This window comes from Artibeus jamaicensis, unplaced genomic scaffold, assembly GCF_021234435.1.
Source record: "Artibeus jamaicensis isolate MK-2021 breed Jamaican fruit bat unplaced genomic scaffold, CSHL_Jam_final scaffold_474, whole genome shotgun sequence".
Classification (NCBI taxonomy): Eukaryota; Metazoa; Chordata; class Mammalia; order Chiroptera; family Phyllostomidae; genus Artibeus; species Artibeus jamaicensis.
Genome location: NW_026522046.1, coordinates 26,457,125 through 26,478,239, shown reverse-complemented (window position 1 = coordinate 26,478,239; position 21,115 = coordinate 26,457,125). Strand labels below are relative to the sequence as shown.

At 38.1% G+C, this 21,115-nt stretch overlaps 1 long non-coding RNA gene across 1 annotated transcript in view; it reads left to right on the top strand.

The window, feature by feature from the left end:
* Positions 1 to 1,642: 1,642 nt before the first annotated feature.
* LOC128626273 (uncharacterized) overlaps positions 1,643 to 21,115 on the top strand; it is a 33,001-nt gene continuing 13,528 nt past the window's right edge. The window contains exon 1 of the long non-coding RNA XR_008390193.1: positions 1,643 to 1,727. This is a non-coding gene — a long non-coding RNA (uncharacterized LOC128626273). The remainder of the gene's footprint in view (positions 1,728 to 21,115) is intronic.

The window sequence follows — 21,115 nt, the reverse complement described above, 5'->3', positions numbered from 1 at the left end:
ACTTGCATTGTTTTAAGCTACCAAACTTATACAAATTTGTTAAACAAATAAATCACCCAAAGAAAATGATCCTTAACATTTCCTCAAGTAAGTTTGGAACTTGTGTTAGAGGGAATGATGCAGACATGATGGGCCTCGTGACAAAACCTCATGGGCTGGAGGAAGGAGAGGAGAGCCAGAGAGCACATGGTGTTTGTCACTGGCTTTTGTTCCCAGTCTAGTCCCCTGGGGGCTACAAAGTAATAACTGAAATAACTGTTTTCAATAAAACCACCATAAAGCAGCAGGCACAAAGAAGCATTGCTTTGAAGCGCTGCTAGCAGGATCTAATGCAAGGAGGGCACAGAGACCTGCCTACTTTCTGCTCCCACGGAGCAGACTGAAGGGGCTGAGGAGCCTCAGATACACCGCACAGAGGTCCGGTAGCGACTTGGACCGTGGCACCCAACATTTGCATAAATGGCTAAGCCCAGAAGAAACAGTCATTTGCAAGTGGGAGACCTTACCAGGGGCACCGAAATACAGTAAACTGAGGTCCTGAAGAGGCAGCAGTACCTGACAGATGCCTAGTGATATTGGTCGTGATCATTTGTGAAAAGAGCTGAGAGCTCCTGGAAATCACTGAACAGAACTTTGTGGATGCTGGTGGTTCTGCATGAACAGGTGAGAGGCAAGGCTGTCATTCCTCACATGAGCCACTTTGAACCCTCGGCCGGTTGGCCTAGGGTCCCCTGGTTTATCATAGAGCACCCAGGACTATACAAACGATAGGCACAAAAGAAAAGGAAGAATACATTGATGACATCAGGATGAGGCCACATTTCCTGGGAACTTTGTACCTGGGACTGCCACCTTTTTCAATGTGGTATCTAAACAAGATGTAAGCCTAAGACAAGGGGGCTATGAGGCAAATATTCTAATTTTCTCCTCTACCAACTGTTAACAGAGAATTTTTCATTGACTGTGTCTTCAGCAACATAGTATTAGTCCTACAGAAACTCACATTGGCAAATAAAAGACATAATGTCCTAACTTAGACCCTACATCCTGGAGAAGTCAGATGTTCAACATCAAAAGAAGATGTGTTCTTATTTTTGCCTGAGAGCAGTTTCCAATAAAAGGGGATTAAAGCATGTCCCACAGAAGAGTGCCCTTCCAGGGCGCTCTAGCTCTACAGACTGCGTACAAAAGGGCACACAGAGGGAAGGGCCTCACCTACCTGCACCAGGAAAGAACCCTGTGCGTGCGCTTTCTGAGTTCTGCATCCATGTCATTCTGCTACCCGTCACCGAGAGACCACCACTCATCTCCTTCAAAGTGTGTTTTCAGTTGATATTGCCAGGGCTGCTGACAGTTTTCCCTCTAGTCCTACACTTACAACTAGACTGTCCTCTTTGTTGGAAGCCTCTCTGCATTCGCTCCTGGATCTCTCCTGCCCTCTCTGTTCAGTTTGCCATATGTGTTAAGCAAAACCCCTGATGTTTACTTTGATGAGATTCAAGTGTTCCTCTCTGGGAGGAAAGGAAAGCCTCTTATCTGACAAGATGAATAGGAAAGAGCAGAGATTGGTTGCATTTAATCAGAGTTTACACAAACCCCAAGCAAAATGAAACTGAAACTACCCCCTTTTGACTGATTCGAAGTCAAGTTCACTTCCACATTTTGGGCAGCTGAAGATCCCAAGGCCCTTCTCCATAAGCTCATTTACCAGCTTGCACCTGGTAAATGTAAGTACTTATTTAAAGCTTATTATCTTTGTGTTAAGATGTAGGAGTCAAAAGATTTAAATTCGAGGTTAGAAACTTCTAGTTCCTGGCTGTGTGACTGAAGATAAGTTGCTTAATCTTTCTGAACCTCAAGTTCTTTTACAAATCAGAAATACCACAATTGGTTTTATTGCCCTTATAAGATTGTTGTGAGGCACAAATAATGTGTGTGAGAGTGTTATGGATTATAGAATGCTGTTTAAATGTTGTTGTTATTATTATTATTAATTATTGGTTAGAAGCTACGAGGGATAAAATATGCACATCTTATGTTTTAGACTCTCAAGGAACTCATATAATCTAAAAGGAATGTCACAGAGCATACCACTGAATATAAAATACAGCAGAATGAGCCCAAAGGGTTCAGAGACTAGGGGATGGTCATGAAACACAGGGCCTTGAGGTCCACCCAAGTGATGGGTAGCATTCCAGAGGGTCAAAGAGAAAAGCACCTCTGCAGAAAGAGCAGCATGATTATAGGTGTCCAGACTGACTGGCACAGGAGGAGCCACAGGGAGACCTTGGGGCAGGGGCAGAGGTGTTAGGATAGAGGGCCAAGGCCATCAGGAGAGATGGTCTAGAGTCCTAGAACTGAAGAACTCTGGGAAATAGAATATGTATGGACATGAGTAGGAGTCACACAGGTCCTGATATCCCATCAACAGAGCTAGAGTTTGATGGGAGGAAAGTTTGTAAGGGCAATAAGTTCTATCCAAGAGAAGTATCATGTCCCTACTTTAAAGTTTTTCCTTCCATAAAGCTGATCCTTAGTTGTGTTTTTTTCCCCATTAATTAGAATGAGTCTTCTCAAGCAATATCCCACTGAGGTTTTGTGCTTTATTCATATCCCTTACCAGGTTCAAACTGAGGAAAATTTATACTTTAAAGAAAAGTCCAAGGTGAAGTGTAAATATCCCAGAAGTCACAATCTATTATCTTCTGTGCAGCTTCTAAACAATGCAGGCCAGTTGGTTTCCCTGGCCTGTGTGTGTACTTTGGTGCTGCGTACTTGTGGCCAAATGAGGCTTTGCAGCTGTCTTGCAGCTGAAGGTGAACTGCACCGTGTTTTGCAATAAGCTGTATTCTTCTTGCATTCTGATCTCATTATCTTGAACATCTGCACACAGAAATGCATTCCCCGTGCTCGACCTGCCACTCCGCGCCTATCTCCTGTGCTGTGGAATAGAACTGGGCCCCGCTCCTTGCCCCTCTTTGTAGAGTCATCACTGGGAAATGTGTTGCCCAAATGTTAACTTACCTAAGGTGATTAGTATAAACTCTAAAGAAAGGTGATATTTGTGTGCATTTTAGAGATACCTTACTCATTCTTTCCGGAAGTGCTTCCTTCCTCTAACACCCATTGTTTACTGTTCCTCAGACATTATGATCTGATTTTCTACTTCTCTCATAAACATCACTTTAGTGTTTTAGTGTGTACAAACCTGTTACAAATTCTAGGGCTAACTAGTTTCTCCTCAACCTGTTCAAAGATGACCCCTGTGTTCTTCTAATTATTGCATGCTGACTTGCACTAAACACATCTTTTAAGGTTCTCAATAGTTTTCTTAAGCAGTGTGCCAAATCTGAAACACAACTTTTATTGCATAATGAGAACTTTATTTTAGACAGTATGTAGTTCACATAGCCCAAATAGCAACTTCCCAGCTTTGTTTGCTTCATGTAAGTTTATGGGTCAGTTCTAATAAAATGCTGCAAGAATTATTAAGTATAAAAATTGTTTCAATCACAGTTTAAAATTCAGGAGCTTTAAATTTTAAATTAAGAAAATTTTTTTAGAAAAATTTCTTTCATATGATCTACAGTCCTTACCTCCATGGAATATGTCATTTCCAGAGATATAGATACATTTAGTAAACTGAACAAAGAAAATCATAATGTCATACAGAAAACTATCGTGTATTTGAAATAGTATGGTCAAGATTTTATCTCAGCTGTTACATGTGATGAAATTACTATAGAGTGCAGATATTTCACACCCTCCTGCCTTCACCCCCAAATGAGTCAATTCAATAAGAAAAAAGGTCAATATCAAAATAACTATTTAGCATCAAGTGAAAGATTTTTTGATCTTTCTATTGGTAATATCAATTAACATCAAATATTTGATGTTTTGTCACTTAACATGAAGATAAAATACATCGTTTAATTAAATACTCTCTAACTTGACTGAAAGAATCTACCTAAAATATTTTAATTGCTCTTTGAGATGGGAAGTCTCAGCATGTGAACCTTTCTATTTTTCATGCTAGATAGGGTGCAATAATAGTTAAGAGCATAAAATGCTGCAGATACTGACATTTAGCTTAGCAGACCAGGACCGAGAGTAAAGAAGCCAAGAGGGAAACACTCTGGCTAAAACTTCTTTTTCCCAACCAGCTGAGAAACATGTTTTTTAAAGAACTGCTTATCATCTCTAGACTATAAGCTCCATGAGGGCAATAACTGATTCTATCTTGTTCATTATTGTATGCCCTGTGATTCATGGGAAAGTGCCTGATGCTTGGTTGGTGACAGGTAAACATTTGTTGAATGAATGAATGAAAAAAAATTAGACTAACTGTATTACTGACAGATGTTTGGAGAAAACATAAGAATGTAAGAAATGATAGCAAGGTAAATCAGATGATTTAATAGTTCATATACTTATTCATTCAACAGCTATCTACTAAGCTCTTATTATATGCCATGTTCTGTTACGCACTGATGATAGAAAAGTTCACAGTCTAAAGTAGGAGATGAAACACAAACAATTAACCAAACGCAATGTGAAAAGTACCATGACTGGATTTATAAAATATTCAGTGAGAATATAGATGAGGAAAGTGCTGATCCGGCCGAGGGAAAGAGGTCAGCGACTGTTTCCCAGCCAAGGCGACTTTGGTTTGGGGTAGTGGGATAAACAATTAGACAATGTGGATGACCATCAGAAGAATGTTGCTGGGAGCAAAAGGAAGAACATAGCCAAAGACCCAAAGCCTGAGAAAACACTGTGAATTATGATACTGCTTGACAACAACATGCAGGAGGTGGGGACTGGGCCCAGAAACGCAGACAGGAAGCAGATTATAGAGAATATCTGCAATAGCGACACCACACGACATATGCCGGATCTGCGGCCAGCGGAAGCCTTCAGAGGTTTTTAGGCAAGAAATGTACGAATTGCACTTTTAAACTGTAATTTCCAGTTTTTGAAGATCGACCGACGCACAGCAGATCACTCATTTTTTCAGAAAGAACTGAAAAAGATAGATTTACTATTTTCTTAAAATTTCACTTGGAACATGTTGGAGAGCCACCAAATTATCCAGGACTTGAAGAACGACTGTTTCCGAAAGAATGGAAACCCACCGAGGTAAACAGGGTGTTCAACACTTCTTTTCCCTCCAGGTACTTCCAGTTCATAAATATCTTGGGGAAAGAGGGAAAAGCAGATGCTAGAAGGCATAGAACCTAAGTCCAGCTTTCAGCAATCCTACAGGATTGGGAGAGACAAAAAAATTGGAATCCGGGGATACTAAGGTAGTCAGTGAAGATGCTGGAGTGAAGGGAATTGCAGACAGGTCAAAACAGTATCCCCAAATCCATTCATGTCAAGGTTATTTTATGCTTTGTAAGTTGTGTAGCCAAATAATTTTAAAAGCTGGGAAGAAATCACAGGCCTAAATAAAAAATACAAAACTATCATAACATTTCTAGATGATAACAGAGGACAAAATCTAGCTGACCTTGGATTTGGGAATGATTTTTTTACATCAATACCAAAAGCATGATTTGTGAAAAAAAAATTGACAAGTTTGATGTCACCAAAAATTAAATTTGATTCTGTGAAAGACACTCTTAAGAGAATGAAAAAAAAGCAGATGCTGGAAGAAGATATTTGCGAAATGCATATTTGATAATGGACTGGTATCCAAAATATACAAAGAACTTTTCTAAATCTCTACTACAACAAAATTAAAAAACCCAATTAAAAATAGGCAAATTTTCTTCAGAGACACCTCACCAAAGAAGATATACAGATGGCAAATAAGCATATGAAAATACGCTTAATATCATATGTCTTTGGGGAATTGCAAATTAAAACGACAATGAGACACCACTACACATCTATTAGAGTGGCAAAAAACCCAAAACGCTGACAACATCCCATGCTGGCTGGAATATGAAGTACCAGGAACTTTCATCCTTCCTGCTGGTGAGACTACAAAATGGGTCAACCACATTGGAAGACAGCTTGTCAGTTTCTTGCCAAACTATATATATTCTTACCATATAAACTAGAACTAAACACTCCTTAGTACTTACCAAAGGAGTTGAAACCTTGTGTCCACAAACAAAAGAACTGTTCACAAATGTTTATAGTAGTTATTAAAGTTCATTTTTAAATAACTGACAAGAAAGCAGCAGCTAAGAGTCTATCAATTGTCTCAGGGTGCTAGGGATACAGAAATTGTAAATGGAGATCTGCTAATTAAGAGGGCTTGGTAAAAATCAGTGTTTTGATTGGAATCCTACATGGATTAAACTCTGAGAATAAGGCTAAGCCATAAATAGGTTAGGACTTATAAAGACTGAAACCTAACCTCAATTCAGGTTAATCAGTTAGTGGATTAAAGCTATATGCTTCTACCCTGTTGCCTACTAGAAGCTAAACAAAAGCCTCTGGAGGGAGATAATTTTATCTATAGCCTCTATAATTTATCATACCCAATGCCTGTGTAACTCAATAAAAAATTAGCTGGTATACTCAGGATAAAAGCAAAGAGCAAAATAGAAATAAAAACATATAAGTAACCTGGAATTTAAAGTAACTGTAAAAGAAAATGACAGGATAGAGAATTTTATCAGAGATATAAAATCTTTTTTTAAAAATAATTAAATAAGCATTCTAGAACTTAAAACCCAACTGAAGAGAAAATTGGTGATCTAAAAATGTAAGTTAGCAGGAAGTGTGCAGCTTGAAGCAGTTTGAAGGCTAAAAATATATAAAACAAGAAGAGTTGCATGAGACTCACTGAATATATCTAATGTACATGTAGCTAAAGTTCAAGAAATATAGAATAAAGACTATAAAGAAAAACCAATGTTTGAAAAAATGATGGATGGGGAAAAAGGTATTTCATGCTCATGGACTGGAAGAATTTCTATTGTTAAAATGTTCCTACTAAAAATTATAAGTAAAATGTTCTTACTTCCCAGAACAATCTACTAATCTAATGTAATTACTATCAAAATTCTAATGACATTTTTCACAGTAATAGAGCAAATAGTCTTTAAATTTGTATGGTACCACAAAAGTTTCTGAATAGGCCAAAGCAATCTTGAGAAGGAAAAACAAAGCTGAAGGCATTAACTTCCTGCTTTAAAACTATACTACAAAGCTATAGTAATCAAAATAGTATAGCACAGGCATAAAAACATACACATTGACAAATGGAACAGGACAGAGAGCCCAGAAATAAACCTGTGCCTATATAGTCAATTAATTTTGTTTTAAAGTCAAGAATATACAATGGGGAAAGGACAGTCCCCTTAATAAAATGTCTTCATTCAAGGAATTAAAAATAAATAAATGTAGACCCACTAAACTGAGCAAAAGTATTCTTCAATAATAAAGGCCTCCCAGAAAATAGAAGAGGGACCAATTCTATCTACCACATTTCACAAGGCCAGTATTGCACACACACACCTGACAAGACAATGCTACTGGAAGAAAACAACAAGCCAATATTCTTTTGCATATAGATGTAAGAATCCTATCCAAAATATTAAGAAATTGAATCCATCATTACATGAAAAGTATAATGTATCATGACTAGGGAATTTACCCAAGGAATACAATGTTGGCTTAGCCTTCATAAACAAATTGGTATAATTCATCAGATCAATGGGTTAAAAAATGAAAATGATATTAACACCTCAACAAATTCAGAGAAAGAATTTAGCAAAAATAAAAGATCCATTACTCATTAAATTCTCAACAGCCTAGAAATAGACAGCAAATTCCTTAAATTGTATGTCAATGCTTCCTCCTACAATCAGGAATAATACAATGAGGTTCACTCTCACCACTTCTACCATGATATTGGAGGTTCTGATCAGCCCAGCAAAACAAAAAGGATGTAAATGACTTCTAGAAAGGAAAAGAATAAGTAAAATCATCTTGATTCCCATAAAACACATTAGACTGTGTAGTAAAGCAAAAAAAAAAAAAACACCTATGAAAAAGCTACTAGCAGTACTCTGCAAAAAACCTACAAGAACTAATAAGTTTTACAATGTAGCAGAATTCAAGGTCAATGAATAAAAAAGTTATATTTTATGTTAGCCAGAATAAATTAGAACATGAAATTTTCAGAGTTCCATTTACAAAAGTATGAAAATATGAAATATTTTGGAGAATATTTAAAATTTGTGCAGTAGCCGTACCCTGGAGACTATGAAGCATTGCTGAGAGAAGCTGAAGAAGACTTAAATGAGTAGAAAGCTACACCGTATTCATGGATTAGAAGACTTAAGATGTCAATTTTCCCAAAATTGATCTATAAATTTAGCATGATCTTCCCTCCTCTCCAAAACCTTGGCATTTCTTCCTTTTTTTTTCTGCAGAAATTTTTAGGCAGATTGTGTAACTTACATAGAAATACAAAGGGCTTAGGATAACCAAAACAACTTTGTTCTAAAAACTGAGTGACCTGTATTACCAGATTTCAAAACTTACTCTACTGTTGCAGTAAGAAGACAGCATGGTATATCGGCTTTAGCACAGACATATGGACAGGGGACAGAGTCCAGCTACACATATTGTATACATTCAATTGATTTTCAACCAAATGGCAGGGTAATTCTATAAAGATAAAATAGCTTTTGCAACAAACAGGATATGTATGTGCAAAAAATGTAAACCTTGACCCTTACTAAATATCCTATACAAAAATTACCTTGAAACAAATTGCAAAACAACCCCACATGTGAGAATTAAGTCCATTAAACTCATGGAAGAAAATGGAATTACATTTAATTTAAGTATGTCCTTAAGTCAAAGGTCAGAGATTTCTTGAAAAAGAAACAAAAATATAAACCATAAAAGAAAAATTGATAAATTGGACTTCATCAAAATTGAAATCTTGGTTTTTCAAGTGACACTGTTAAGAAAATGCAAAAGCAGCTCAAACTCAGAGACTATATTCGCAAAACTCATATTTGATAAAGAACTTATATTGAGACTACACAAATAAAAAACTCTTACAATGTAATAACAATAAAAGAAACAATCCAATTTTTAAAATGATCAAATGACTTGAACAGATACTTTAACCAAGATGAACAAAATGGTAAATAAACACTTGAAAAATTCTCAGCATCATTAGTAATCAGAGCAATGAATTTAAAATCACACTAAGATGCCACTACATACTCACTATTATGGCTAAAATTTTAAAGATTGAAAATGCCAAGTGTTAGCAAGGATGTGGATCAATTGGAATTAACATACAATGCTTGTAGGATGGCAGAATTATATAGCCATTTAGAAAGCAGTTTGGCAATTTCTTAGAAAGTAAACATAATATTTACCATAGAAGTCAGCAATCACACTCCCATGTTCTTTTACCCCAAAAGAATAAACACATATGTTCATTTAAAAAATAACTTGCATGTGAATACTCATAGCAATTTTATTGATAAAGCCAAAACCCAGAAACAACCCAAATGCCCATCAGCTTGAGAATGTATAAATAAATTAGAGTATATAAAACAACAAAAATAAATGACGCAGTGATATACACAGCACAGTTTTTTAAAACTACCGATATGTAACAAACCAAAAAGAAGCCAACAATGGATAGGTACCATAACAAGGATGGATCTCAAAAGCATTATGCTAAGTGAAAAAAACCAGCCACTAAAGTCTGTGTATGATTCCATATACATGAAATCTTTGCAAAAGCAAACTTAAGAGAAAGAAAGTAGATCAATGGTTGCTAGGGAGTGGGGCTGTGGGGGGAGGACTGACTGCAAAACAGCACAAGGGAAATGGAAATGTTTTATGTTGTGATCGTGGTGGTGGTTACGCAAATGCGCACTTCTGTCAGGTCTCACTGAATTACACACTTCAAACTGGTGAGTTTTATTGTATGTAATACACCTCTATAGTTGGAAGCATCAGGTAAAATAGAATTAAAAACAAAACTGGATCATATGTCACCACTACATCCAACATTTAAAAGAAATACTAAAAGAAGTTCTTTAGACAAAAGGAGAATTCTTCAGAAAAAAATATGATAACCATATGAAAACACAAAAGCTATGATGGAATAATGGAATTTAAAAGTTCTTTTTTCAGGAAATGTAAAAATACTAATTTGTATTAAAGTTTGTAAGTTGAGGACACATGTAGTTTTAAGGTAGTCACTTAAAGGGTAGTAAAAGAATGTAGAAACATAACTAAACAACCAGAAAGAAACAGAATGACAGAAACACTGGATTAAAAAAGTAGAAGACAAAGAAGGAGAGAAAAGAAATGGGAATAGAGGAGACAAAGGAAAAAATGGGGAAGGCAAAGTTAAACACAATTACATCAGTAGTTATAGCAGATGTAAATGTACCAAATATGCCAATTCAAAGACCAATTTTTCAGACTGGATAAAAAGGTAACTAACTATATGTGAATTACAAATGACAGATGTGAAATAAAAAAATAGAAAAATCAAAGGATGAAAAACTCTGTAGCAGGTGTGATGGTAAATTCTCTGTGTCTGTTTGGCTGGACCACCAGGTGCCCAAATCAAACATTTCTCTCAGGTATTGCCTGTGGAGGTGTTTCTGGATGAGATTAGAATTTGAAGTGGCGAATTTAGTGCAGTACATTGCCCATCCCCAATGTAGGTGGGCATCATCCAATCTTTTGAGGGTCTGATTAAAACATAAGGTAGAGGAAGGACTAATTTGCCCTCCCCCCTTTATTTTCCACCTCTTGCTGAGCTGGGGTATCCCATCTTCTTTGGGAAGCCCTGACCAATGCATCAGCAAATACTAATAAAGCATAAATGTATGAAAATAAGATAAATGTGAGAGCATTTCTAAAGATACAAAAGAGCATCTCATAATGACAAAGGGTCAGTTAACAAGTTTTGTTGTTCTTAGAAATTGACAAACTAATTTCAAATTTTATTTGAAAATTCAAAGAACAAAGAACAATCAAAACATCCTTGACAAAGAAAAAATGTTGAAATTCTTATATTACTAAATACTGTGGCATTATTAAGCCATAATAATTAAAAGTGTATGAAACTGGCCACACATGTGGAGGCGGGATACACAGATACATGGAGCAAAGATTATTGCACAGAAGTTAACAGTACATTTACTGCCATTTGACTTACAATGAGGGTGACAATAAGTGCAGTGCAGAAAGGATTGTCTTTCCAAAAATAGTACTGGGCTAATTGATATTCATATGGAGAAAAATGAATCTTGAGCTCTACATCATATAGTACTCAAAAATCAATTCCAGATGAATCCTAGATTTAAATGTGAAATGTAAAACAATAAAACTTTCAGAGATGAGTACTCAAAAGTACTATCTTTATGATCTGAGGAAGACAAGACTTATTCAATGAGACACTAAAAGCACTAACCATTTTTAAAAGATTGATAAACTGCATAACATTAAAATGAAGAACTTTTACTCAACAAATGACATCACTAAAAATGTGAGAGGGCAGCCACAGAGTGGGAGGAGGCTGTTATTTGCATATTTGCATATGCATAGCTGATAAAGACCTTATATCTAGAATACATAATAAATTCCTATGAATCATTAAAAGACAATACAGAAAACTGAGCAAAATGTTTGAAACAAACACTTTAAAAACAGTTATCTAAATGGCCAAAAATATATATGAAAAAGTGCTCAGCTTTGTGAGTCATCAGAGAAATATAAATGAAATCATAATGAGAAGTAACCATATACCCAGAAAAACAGCAAAAATGTAAAAGATAAAAATCAAGGGTTAAAAAATAAAAATAAATAAAAATAAATCAAGCGTTGATAAAGTTATGGAGCAAATGAAACATTTTTGCACTACTGGTAAGGGTATAAATCAGGACAACCACTTTGGAAAAGTGGTTGGCAGCAGGTATTAAAACTGTCAACGTATGCATATCCTATATCAACAAATTCAACAGAAATGTGAACATAAAAGTCATGTGCAAGAATACTACAAAGCTTTAGCCATAATAGACAAAAATCGCAATAAACTTAAAGTCTTTAACAAGAGAAAGAATAAATAGTATTCACAAAATGAAATACTATACAGCTATGAAAATGAGCTACTGCTACACACATCAGTATAGATGAATCTCACCATGTTTATTGAAAAACACTAGAAATAAACCTGCACATAGCATATGATCTCATCTGTATAAAGTTCAACAGCAGACAACAATCAATCATTCCAGAAGTCAGAATAGTGGTCATATTTGGAAAGGACTGGAAAACAAGCAGGAGGAGGCACAAAAGGGGGCTTTGGAGGGTTAGTAATGCTCCATTTCCTAACTTGAGCCATAATAACCCGAGTATATATTTTTTGTGATAATTAATCAATGTGGTAGACACTATTGGTACCCCACCCAGATCCCATTTTCTAAATGCATCCTTTCCTAAGCTGACGTTAGTGGTGAGTGGTGGCCTCTACCAGCTTCACTGATACAGTTGTTCTAAGAATCAGCCTAGACCAAAGGAAATTGCTTCCCTTGGAAAAGGAACTCCTGAGGTTCTGCCTTCTTATCAGGGTGATCCACAGACAATGGTTGAGTGTTATGTAAGTATTCATTAGAGACCAGCCCCCTTGCCCAAGTTGCCACTAGTGCTCCAGAGCTCCCCCTGGGGTCACAGTGAGCCTAGACTTTAGCAAACCTGCATCCTTCTGTTGGGAGACAATATCCCATGTGTCTTTCACACTTTTGCATATCTTGTGAGCCAGAAACACTGAATGACTTTGTTCTGCATGATCCTTGCAAGGATGTCTGTAGAGTAGACAGCCTTGGAAGATAAAAATAGCATCTCCATGGGGCAATGTATATGTTTGTTTACTGTTCAGGGCAAAGTTCAGACAGGTTACTGCCCATTATAAAAGATTCAAGTTCCCTGAGGTCAGATTGCTCTTGTGTAACATACCCCTCTACTTGTACAGCATTACCTGGCCCTCCTTGCACCATCTCATGGGAATTATGGCACAGGGAACCAGTACAAATGTTGATACTCTGGCTGCAGCTATTGCTGTCAGTAATAAAGCCCTTTATCTCTGACCCAATTTTCTGCCAGCATCTATGAAACTGGCAGGCTAATTTGTTAGCTTGCAAGGAAGGTAAAGTCTCAGATCCTTCACAGGTCTTCCAACTTCTTCTCCCACCACTCCGGCTTCATTTGTTCCCTTATAGATTTCAGTTGCAAGTACTCCCTCAGCAAACCACAGACAGTATTACCCTGTCTCGGGCTCCACTTCCAGGGAAGCTGTTTTAGAGCAATACAGCTTACAGCTGATTCACTTTAAGTACTCTATACTTCTAATTTTAAAAAATAGTTTACATAAATATGAAAAGTAACCATGGCCAGAGTATACAGTACGGACTAGAGTAAGAGAAAGTTGGAGTAAAAAAGACCAGTTAAATGTCTACTACTAGAAAGAAATTACTCACTAATAATCACATTTAAAAAAAAAAGTTTAGTATTATAGTTTATGTTAGCAATCACTAAAATCTAACCCAGGGCCATACCATGTCAATAGAGATAAAGTGACTGATTCCAAAGATACTTCAACGGTAGGATACAGGGATGGAATACAAAATATTTAACAACTAGTATGCGCTGATGTTGACCCATCAGAATGGGCACCAGCCATAAACACTGCTATGGCAGAACTGGTGCCCACAGGCAGAATATCAGTAGAACTGGTAGGATGGATGGGACTTGACAACAAGTTGAACTTACTGGGTGAAAACTGAATTGAGATGCCTCTAGAGTTTTCAGCTTGGTAATATGGAGAATAATAGCAGCTTTAACTGATATGGGTAACATCGTTTCTATTTACATAACTTCAATTATTTGATGTTAGCATGAATGACTCCCAAATCTCTTCAATTCTTCTAAAAATTAGAATTATCTGAATATCTTATTCTACACAAGTAATTTAGAATGAGATGTGTTTTTCATTTCAAAAATATTTTTAAAATCACACCAATTAGAAGCCATAAAGAAAGGAATGTAGACCAATAAAGTAAGCCAGCTTGACAGATGATGTATCACTTTTAATCACACGGCACATGCGGCTGCCAATTGCTTTTTTTTTTTTTTTTTTTTTTTTTTTGCCTGTTAAAGCGCACTTTACAAATCATTTGAGTTTTTCACAGATCTTCCTGGAGTAGCATAAAAGCAGCTGGATTTTATGGAGTGAGACTCTGAATTGCTAATTCACAGTCTTTTACTATATATCCCTTTTAATACAAACAGCTCAGAATTAACTCTCCTTAAGTGACTAAGAACCAATGGCTTTCCATCTTTCCTTCCCCATAATTACCAGTATCTTTCAAGCAGGAAAGTGTGTTTTCTGTTCATTAATGGTAATACTACCTAGGCAGACCAATCAGTAAGTCCATGATCCAGCAGTCACTGTGGAAGCCAAATTACTCTCTACCAGGACAAAATCAATTAACACCACTAGGGATGTCATTATTGTCACATTATGTCACCCGATAGTCTCCAGGGCCTATAAGTGATTTAAATTTTTTTTACAGCTATGATTCGTGTGTGTGTGTGTATGTGTGTGTGATATGTATATGGTGTGTGGGAGGGGAGGGATAAGCTTCACATTGACAAGGGAGATATTCATTACAGAGAAATTAATTTCACAACATAAAAAAATGCAAGCTGTTTTAAGTCTTTGGGAGAAAAGAGTTACACAATAAGATAATGTAGACCTAAGTGATTTCTCGCACTGACGTTTATTTTAAAGACTGGCTTAAACAAAATCCATGTTGGCTGGAGTCACGAGGCGCTTTTCTCAGTGAAGAGTAAGCCAGGGCTGGACATCTATCAAACCGTGGCAAGCTCCGCAGCAGTTGGAAATCCTAGAGCCCAAAGTTGTGATTTCTCTTCTAATAAATCAACTTGTTTCCCATCATGAAAAATGGTATAATTCCAATTTTGCAAAGTAGACCCTTAGTGTGTCAGAAAAGAGGGCAAAATGTGTGAGTGTGTCTGGCAGAGTCGGATCTCCTTTGGGAGTCCGTGCTTTAAATTCTGCAGACATGGCATGAGCAGAAGGCCCAGGAGTTTGCACCCACAGAAATGTTTCAGTTTCTTAGACTGCCGGTTGGTTGGCTCAGTAACCAGACACTAGGAACGAGCCTACATTTGACATCACTCTCTTCTGATGGTGGTCTTTTTCTTCCCTGTGTCCTTAACTTCTCATCACAGTGAATATTAAACAGGTTCCGAGTTCAGTTTGTTTTGACTATTGTAGTTGCTGTTAGAAAGGAATTCAGAATTCCTAAGTAAATTAAGCAGAATTTTTTAAATGGCTGGTTTCCTTTTTAAAAAGTAGACCCAACTTCTGTATTTTGGCCTCCATCAGGGGGTATTTAATTAAGTCTATTCTGTCTAACATGATCTGATGTCATTGTACAAGGATATGTTCTTTGTTAGCAGCACTCTTAGTTTCAGACTCCTCTGTGTATTTGAAACCATGGTAACAGAGCAGTAAGCTAAAGCCAATGAGATAATGAGATATTCTCATTGTAATTGTGTTTCATGAGGGCACAAGATCCCACGGGTGGTATCTGACTGTCTTACAACTGCTAACAGAATTTAAGAAGCAGACATATATTAGCATGGTACCGTTTTCCACAACAGCCATGTAAACATTTGTGCCATTTTTAGCTGTTGCTAGCACATGAAAGTATGTAATGTGCATTTATGTCACAAAAAGCCACACAATTAATGAATATCAATATTTAAAAATTCTTAGAACTTCAAGGAACTTCAGATTTGAAATGCACCAAGCAGGCTGTAGGGATGCTGTTTTGCATTATAATTATGAGCAGGGCTATGGTTTATGAGGGGAGGGATCCATCAAAGCAAAGCAGAAGAGAGCAGCTAGCCCTTCTTCACTTCCTAACCGACACCAGCGAACCTCCAAAAGGAGTTACAAAACTCCTGTGTTTTTTCTGAGGAAAGCCAACTTGGGGGGTGTCTGAAAGCATTTTATGTGAAAAAAGAAAAAAAAATAACATTTGGAGAATGAAATCGAAATATTTACAAGCCACCCCCCATTCTGAACTAAAATCAGAAAGGGGAGCACCTCACTTTTGAGTGACTTCTCCTCTGTCCCTGTTTAAAGTTTCCCCACAGTTTTCATTTGAGTTGCAGATTTTATGCGCAAGTCACCGAATCCATGTTCTCCATCCTGATGAGGTTGCCCTCACAGGCGTTGTCTTTTAATACATAATTTAAAACCAAAAAGAGAAAGCACGATATGGAGTGACTGGTTGATTTAAGCAGGGCTCAGACTTACACACTGTTCATGTAACCCAGGCCTCCCAACAGGAGTCCTGCTTTAGAAGGGAAGTGACCTGAGAATGTGCATTTTGTCAGCTTTGAGCAGCTGAAGGCTCGGGGGACAGAGGTGAGCCAATATGCTGGAACTTTACAGACAAGGATTCTGTTTGTTTTTTACTTCACAGACAAGGGGTGTCACTTCGGGGGTTTGAATGCATGCTGCTGCCATTTCTAAATTGTCTTGGCATAAAGAGCCAACGCGGTATGAAAACCATATTGATAGGGAAAGAGGAGTTGGTTCTCCTGAAAGTCATTTGAGTGTTGGGGGGGTTGAAGTGTTCTCTTTCAACATGTCAGTAGTGCCACATTCATCTCTGAATGTCACTTAAAAACAGGCAGTTCTTTCTTCTGATGTGTGTGTGTGTGTGTGAGATGCACGTGTGTAGTTGGAAAACGAACTCTGTGCCGTAAATGGTTACACAGAAGGAACATGTCACAGCACTGGAGAATATGGTCTTCATCTTTGTGAGATAAGGGTGGCCTCATCACTCACAGCTGCTGCAGCAAAACTAAACCAGAAGTGGGTAATGAGGCCACCCCTACTGTGGGGAGATAACTTCTATATCTGAGCTGTCGTGACCTATTAGGCCCTCACACTGCCTATTCTTGGATGTGCCTTCCAGCCAGCCCTTTGGAGTGTAGTCATTTTTATTATTATTTCTCCATCTGAAATGGCGAGACCTTGTTTTCTTTAAAACCCCTCCTTCTTGTTCTTGACAAATAGGAAATAGCTGTCAGTCTTGAAAGCTCCCTCTGGGCGCCATGTTGAAATGTTCAGTGGAGACTAGAGTTGACAACATTTGCAAGACTATATTAAAAATAGTCAGAATTATTGCAAAATGACTTTACTGGTGCTGGCTTTAAAATGGACTGCTGTGTTTTAATCCCAATGAATTTTTTATTAAGCCTAGGCTGATCCTAGTTTTAGAGGATGAGACAAGAAATAAGGAATTAAATATGTTTTAAAAAATTGGAATCGCACAGGCGTACCACTTATAAAACAAGATTTTGTGGTGTACTTTTTCCTACTTCACGTCTTTTAACACTCTAATTTATCTTGAGAATAGCAGATGTCCACAGAAGTTGATTCTATTTTGTTTAAATGATAGCCAGAGGCCAGCATTGATTTTTCCCCCCTTACATTTCCCTGACTTACATACCCTGACTGCAGCCAACATTTCTAGGTTTTAAAGAAAAAAGATCAGGGGAATGGAGATGTGTGTATGGTGGGGGGGTGGGGTAGGGACAAACTCTACATTTTACTAAATAGAATGAAGTAGGCAGAAAGGGTGACTCGGAAATTCACAGTCCCCAGGCCTACGGTTGCCAGGTGCTGAGGCCAAGTGAACTGACTTTTGAGAAATGCATCCGAGGTGATGGGTGGGCATTCACGATAATTGATTGCATATGAGTAAAAGCAGCAAAATGTCTGCCTTTGGTAAGAGAGGCATCAAGCAGCACCTTTCCCCGTCCCCACCGCAGAATTTCAGAGGCTTGGGGCCCTCTCGGTGAGGCATCCACCCTGTTCCTCATTAAGTGGGAGGACCTGCTGGATTGGTTGAATGTGCCTTCCAAGCAGGCGGAGGTCTCTGTGAACATGACCTGGAACAAAGCCTTTTCTGTAGACAGAAGTAGTGGTGCTTGCAGAGGAAACAGCCACTAAAGCCAGAACAAACCACACTGGTCCTGGGCGGGGAGGACGGGGGTGGGAAGGAGAGCACACTCAGGTCTAACGAACCAAAGCAAGGGGCTCTAGGTCTTGTTTCTCCCTTGAAAAGCTGGGTAAGTCTCACTTGTAACAACATAATCATACAAATAATTCCTCCTTCATCGTGCTATTGTTAAAATTATATGAAATAATATCTATGTGAATAGAATAGTTCTATAAGCGACTAGCACAATTCAGGCAGCATATACGGAACCTCTTCTTCCTTCCTCTCAAGGAGGAGGAAGAAAATAATAATGGGCTCCAGACAGCTGTTTTGAGGGTTGAATGAGACAATTGTATATAAAGGACCTTGAAAATAGCAAAATATGCTATAAGTAATAGGTAAAATAATCTTTAAACATTAAACATATACATGTAGATAAATATATTTATAAATTACATGTTAAGGAGTACACATTTCAAATTCCAATTTCCTCTATTTTTATTTGAAACAAAGACTAAAGATAAAAGACAATAAATAAGCAAAACTTTATTTCCTGAGCAATGAGTGACTGGAGTATAACCTTGGGATTCCTTTAGCCACCCTCCACTGAGTCCACCACTGGGAGCCCAGTGAGGGGGCTGCAGGTGTTTGGCACCATTCGATGGTTCCTGGAGAGGCTAAAGGCGAAATAATCAAAAGAAAGGAATGAGGGGTGGGTTTCAGACTCAAAGCACTCTTCATCCAGAGCTTGGTCTCAAGAGCTACACTTTTTGATGTGAGAGGAACTGACAAAATGATCACATATGAGGTGCATTTACCCAGATTTAGAATAAAAACCGTGTTTTAATTCAAGTCAGAATTTGGTTCTAAGTTGTGAGAATTTTGACTCAAAAGATTCAAGTTCTGATTTTTTTCATGGCTAGAGAAGGAGAAGCTTCGCCGGAATTTCCCCCCAAATGTCTCCACCCTCTCACCAGTCATAGACACATCCAAAACTTTGTGCATTCTTAGTGTAGGCAAAGAATTGAGTGGGGCCCAAAGCCCCTGTCTTTTGCGGACCTGGCTGAGTGTCTAAAGTCTCCCGTCACTAAGTAATGTCCATCACTAAGACACTGGGGCCACAGAGGCACCAGTAATTGGCTGGTAAAGGGAGCATTTACTCCTAGTTCACTGCTAGTGATAACCCAGGTTGAGTAAGTTCATTTGATGTTTCCTGCTTGGAACTGAGATACAGGACAAATAAAACAGAAAACGGTGTCTGATCCAGGAGGGAGGCACCACACAGCACTCAGGAGAGGCGTTTGAAGGACAGTGTTTGCAGAGTGCCACAGACGGACAGAAAGCAACTCAGCAAACCTTCCCGATTTTGTCCTGCTTTGCTCTCACTCATTCTTACATCAAGGGACTAAATACTTTGACTACCCCATAAAAGTGTTCCAATTCCACATATGACATCACTAAGGATGATGTCATATGTCACTGTAATTGTTCTTTACCCAACACACACAAGTCTGCCTAGCAGAATTATCTGTGAACTGTGATTCGCCAAGAGTCTTTAAAACGGTGGAAATTGAAGTGACTCCTCAAACGCATGGCTTCTGCAGCTGAGAACCCCAGTGAAGCAGCCTAAGGAGTGCTGTGTGCTTAACAGGGGCGCACCCATTGCTCACATGAACGTGGGAGGACTTGGAGGCCCCCCGCCCCCGTCAGCTGAATTCCTTTCTTTCTGAGCAAGGCTCCATCCGCATGCAAGTAGTACCTGAATGCACTTTTGACACTGGCCTTCCCAGTGGACTTCAAGCTCAAGGGCAAGGAGTCTGCTGTGTTCATTATTATATCCCCAGCAACTAGCTCAGTACTGAGACAAAGCAAATATGACTCAGTTTGTTGAATAAATGCTAAACAAATTAACGAGTGTTCATCTTACCCTATTCATCTCTTTCCTCCTCTTCATTTTTTTCTTGGCAACTCCAAGAACAAATTCAAGGTACACTTTTTTTTTTGTCATTGCAGCTACTTTTGCATCTCTTTCTTTCTCCTTTGTTTACAGTCCCAGCTTCCCTCTAGTCTTTTCTTCTCTCTGCAGTTGTCTAACGAACATTCTCAGGTTAAAACTGCCAACTTCTGGATAAAAACACTGCAGGTGGACTGTGAAACCCACCCACACTCCTGCCTTGCTCAGCGCTTCAGTCCATTTACCGTTTCCACTCAGACCCTGCGCCCAGCCCGTCACACACATGCAACTGATTAGAGCCAAACACGCCGCACGCCACATTCATCTTGTAAAATTTCCATTTCAGCCAGCTACAACAACCTGGGAGATTACCATGGCAAAGAAAACGATTTTCTTTAAGTGAGGGCTGGTTGACCACCAAGTATGGTCAAAATAACTCATTTCTCCCCCGTTAAGAAACACTAACTCAAATGTGACAAGGACTTGTGCCCACACTCAGCCAACCCTGTCATTTTCCTGCTTCTAGCAGGGCCCCTGCAGGGAGTGGTACTCTCCAACCTGCCTATCAAGTGAAGAGGGACTCAAAAATTCACTCTCTGCTTTTTCTAAAGTTCTGCACCAGCACTGCAACAGAAATGAGTGTCCTATTGTTGGGAAACCCACCAAAAAGGAGCTTGAGGAAAATATGTCCTTTTTAAAATGGAAAGCTTTAATTTATAAAAGTAGTCTTTATTTCAGATCCAGGATGTAGCATAGATGAACTCTCAGCAAACTGCAAGCATTCATTAGTGAGTCTCAAGGCACTAACTGGGCACCTACATTAACCTCCTCACTTTGTTTGAAACAGAAACAGAATTCTTAGGGAGAGAAAAGGTAAAATTTATAATTTATTGCTCAATGTACAAATTTTTTAAAATTGGAGAACTCTTAAAAGTTCACAGATATCACACCAGATTTTATGTTTATGCTTGACTTTTCTTTTGGAAATAAAAATTTAAGAATAATTTTTGATTAGTGCAATATATTTAGTATTTTTCTAAAACATAATAGCATGTAGTCAATTAAATATTATCAATTTTCCAATGAAAACTATTCAGTAGCCTAA